The following is a 4,622-nucleotide window of genomic DNA, read 5'->3' as shown; positions in this document are numbered from 1 at the left end:
GTAACTCAGCATGTACAATTGGCTTCTACACCTGGTATGACGCCTTTAAAGGTCGTCTTGGTAGGTTTAATCCTTGAGGGGTCTATGCCCATTTTGCGCACCGTGTCCTGATAAAGCAGGTTTAGGCTGCTGCCGCCGTCTATCAGGACTCTGGTGAGATGAAATCCATCAATGATTGGGTCTAGAACCAATGCGGCGAACCCACCATGGCGAATGCTGGTGGGGTGGTCCCTTCGGTCAAAGGTGATCGGGCAAGAGGACCATGGATTGAACTTCGGGGCAACTGGCTCCATCGCGTATACATCCCTAAGTGCACGCTTCCGCTCCCTTTTGGGTATGTGCGTGGCATATATCATGTTCACCGTCCGCACCTGTGGGGGGAAACCCTTCTGTCCTCTATTGTTCGGCGGTCGGGTCTCTTCCTCGTCGTCGCTATGTAGCCCCTTGTCACTGTTTTTGGCAATTAACTTGCCTGCCTACTTGAACACCCAACAGTCCCTATTGGTGTGGTTAGCTGGCTTTTCAGGGGTTCCATGTATCTGGCGCAAGCGGTCGAGAATTCGGTCCAAATTGGACGGACCTTGAGTTGTTCTTTTGGATGGCCTTTTCCGTTGACCGGGTTTAAAGCCTCTGAATCCGGCATTGACTGCCGTATCCTCACTGTTATCACCATTAATGTGGCGTTTGTTTTTGTTGCGACGCGACCTGCCACTACAGTCCTTGATATCCGGACTGCCCGCATTTTTATTGAGGTTGTTGCTGCGTGCTAGCCAACTGTCCTCACCCGCATAGAAGCGGGTCATGAGTGATTTAAGGGCTGCCACGGATTTCGGATTTTCCTTTCCCAGGTGCCGGGCAAGCCACTCGTCGCGGATGTTATGCTTGAAGGCCGCGAGGGCCTCGGCATCCGGACAGTCGACGATTTGGTTTTTCTTGGTTAAGAACCATGTCCAAAATTGTCTGGCCGATTCATCTAGCTGCTGAATTATGTGGCTTAGGTCATCTGCATCTGGTGGTCGCACGTACGTGCCTTGGGAGTTATCGAGGAATGCAGCTTCCAGGTCCTCCCAACTTCCGATTGACTCTGCTGGCAAGCTGTTAAGCCAGTGCCGGGCTGGTCCTTTAAGTTTGAGTGGGAGATATTCGATGGCGTGGAGATCGTCTCCGCGGGCCATGTGGATGTGGAGGAGATAGTCCTCGATCCAGACCGCGGGGTCTGTTGTGCCATCATAAGATTCAATATTGACAGGTTTAAACCCTTCTGGGATTTGATGATCCATTACCTCATCTGTGAAGCACAGTGGGTGTGCGGCGCCTCTGTACTGGGCGATATCGCGACAGAGCTCAAAAGAGCTTTGTCTGTTGTGTTCGGCTCGGCCAGACTTACTGTGTCTGGGGTGACGGTGGTCGTCACGTATCGTGGGGCGCCCACGTGATCCATAGATTGATCTTGATTGTCTTGCCTTATCCTCCAATATGTCGCGCAGGTCCGGATTGTTCCGCTGTGGCCTTGTGCTTTTCGAGCGATGCCGGGGTACGGGTCTAGTGAAGGGCCCTGAGGCCTCTCTGTCGCGACCACGGGGTGGTCGATCAGCCGTATTGTCTCTTGGTGAAGCGGGATCATATGCCTCCACCTCTAATCGGGGGAGCAGCTTACGTTTGGGGTAGCTTTTGGAGGGGCGTTCGAGTTCATGCTCTTCGGCCGCGAGGACTTCGGTCCATCTGTCGGCTAGCAGATCTTGATCAGCTCTAAGCTGCTGCTGCTTTTTCTTCAGGCTATTTGCCATGGCCATAAGCCTGCGTTTGAAACGCTCCTGTTTGACGCGATCCTCAGGCACGACGAATTCGTCGTCGTCGAGGCTTGCCTCGTCTCCGGAGGGAGGCATATAGTCCTCTACCTCTTCTTCGGCCGCTCTCTCATGAGGGCTGGCGTCCCCCTCCTCCTGTGCTGGATCTTGCTGGAGTGGGTTGTCTTCGGCGCTATCCGGTGTATTATTGTCTCCGGTGCCGGAATCCTCATTCTTGCTATGGCGGGATTTAGAGCGGCGCCGCTGACGCCGGCGCTTGGGCTGTTTCTTGGAGGGGTCATCCTCCGCTATTCCTTCATCTTTCCCATCCTTTGGGATATCCACCATGTATATGTCGTATGAAGAGGTGGCTTTCTAGTGCCCGGTGGGGGCTGGTTCTTGGTCGTCTCCGGCATCGTCGTCCATACCGTTGATGTCCTCAGAGTCGTAATCTAGCATGTCGGTTAGGTCGTCGACAGTGGCTACCAAGTGGGTGGTGGGTGGGCTCTGAATTTCTTCGTCGTCCGCATCCCAACCATCCTGGCAGCAGTCCGGCCAGGCCTCTCCTGATAACGAGAGGTACTTTAGCGAACTCAAGATGTCGCCAAAAGGTGAGTGTTGAAAGATGTCCGCCACGGTGAACTCCATGATCGGCGCCCAATCGGATTCGACTGGAGGGGGCGCGGGAGGTCCGGAGTCCGGCACCTCGGAGTCACGAGCTTCATGTGGGACAAGATCAGGGTTCGGCTCTATCGCCGTACAGGTTGCAGCCCCCGAGGTGGTGTCTAGCCATCCATCTTTGGTCTGCGCAGCCGGCTCAGAGTCGAAGATCGGAGCGGGTTCGAGTGCGGCCTCCAGGGTACTGTCCGGCTGCAGAGCTAAATCATGCCCATCGTGACAGTACGGCACGCTCGGCTGTGGCTCGAATCCATCGAGGATCAAGTCCCCGCGGATGTTAGCCGTGAAGTTCAAACTTCCAAATCTGACCTGACGGCCAGGGGCGTAGCCTTCGATCTGCTCCAGCTGGCCAAGCGAATTGGCCCGCAGTGCGAAGCCGCCGAATACGAAGATCTGTCCGGGGAGGAAGGTCTCACCCTGGACTGCATCATCATTGATGATCGAAGAAGCCATCGAGCCTATCGGTGACGACATAGAGGAACTCTCAATGAAAGCACCAATGTCGGTGTCAAAACCGGCGGATCTCGGGTAGGGGGTCCTGAACCGTGCATCTAGGCGGATGGTAACATGAGACGAGGGACATGATGTTTTTACCCAGGTTCGGGCCCTCTTGATGGAGGTAAAACCCTACGTCGTGCTTGATTAATATTGATGATGTGGGTTACAAGAGTAGATCTACCACGAGATCAAGGAGGCTAAACCCTAGAAGCTAGCCTATGGTTACACAAAGAGGGCTAGGGTTACACAGAGTCGGTTACAATGGTAGGAGATCTACATATCCGTATCGCCAAGCTTGCCTTCCACGCCAAGGAAAGTCCCATCCGGACACGGGACGAAGTCTTCAATCTTGTATCTTCATAGTCTTGGAGTCCGGCCGACGATGGTAGTTTGGCTATCCGGACAACCCCTAGTCCGGGACTGCCTCAGGGACATCATTTTGTGCCAACCAGTTGTGAAGCTGCTGCTGGTAAAGCAATTCCGCATTCAGACCATCACCGTGCAGGGGGTGTGGGATTCCATCCTCTGGGGGTGGGTCTTCTCCAGCCGGCGGCACCTCTGGCAGATGAGCGTTCCAGTCGTTGCTGCGTAACATAGTAACAACAACAGTCCAACTCTGACGAGCTCCATTGAGCTGACAAACAACTAGGCTTTTAGGAACCAGGCGCATGTGGATGACTCTGGCCTTAATGAGCACAAACCTTCTATCCCCTCTCGGGTTGTTCCAATCAACTAAAGCACCAAATTTATCCACAGATTTATGCATGTAGTGTTGGGTCTGATAATCATACAGGAATCCAACATACAGAAGCCACACTTCAGGCCCAAAAGTAGTGAGACGCATATTTAGTGCATCATCATGCGGTACAAAGGAAATCACCATATGTTCCTCTACTTCATTCTCATCTAACTCAAAGGTTGTGCCAACTACAGTATCTCTGACTACTGAATTGGCAAATCCAAATATACCCACACCGAGAGGATGATCTGACACTTCTGTAGGGAAACAGTGAGACTCATGAAGCAAACCTTCGATGATGTTGCGAATATCGGCCTTCTGATGGTGTGGAATGAACCTGTTAGCCTCCGCAATTGCCAGAACGTCATGGCGCAATGGAGGAATGGCGCTGACCACCATGTCATCGTGAACCTTCCGATTTGCTGGCCCAAGCTCGATCGTCATCCCCGGCGGAAAGTAGGGGACAACATTGAGAGGGTAGTTCGCCATGGCTTCGGAGGATGCAGCAGGGGCAGGGGGTGGTGCGGGAGCAGAGGATGGAGAAGAGGGTGGCACAGACAGCAGGAGGGAAGAATGCATATCGCCAGGCTCGGTCTAATTTTTGGTCGCCAAACTCCTTGATTACCGCGCCTCCGCCTGACAGAGGCTACCTTCCTAGGGCCCTTTCGTCCATCGGATCTGCATCGCACGGCAGATATACATGCATCGAGTAGTCTGCCCCGAATGGAGAGTAAGATCATTTATTTCCTGGCACTGTATCCCTGAAAAGACTGAATCCTTCTCACTAAAAATATTGTTTGCCTGTGATGGCCTCGCCGGATTTATATTATTATTGGGGGAAACATTTGGTGAAAAGGAAACCGCGCCTATGCAATCTTTTCGTTTCCATATCATTCGAATATTCCCAGCAGATTTACAGG

This window comes from Triticum aestivum, chromosome 3B (assembly GCF_018294505.1).
Source record: "Triticum aestivum cultivar Chinese Spring chromosome 3B, IWGSC CS RefSeq v2.1, whole genome shotgun sequence".
Classification (NCBI taxonomy): domain Eukaryota; kingdom Viridiplantae; phylum Streptophyta; class Magnoliopsida; order Poales; family Poaceae; genus Triticum; species Triticum aestivum.
This window is presented reverse-complemented; position numbering follows the sequence as displayed.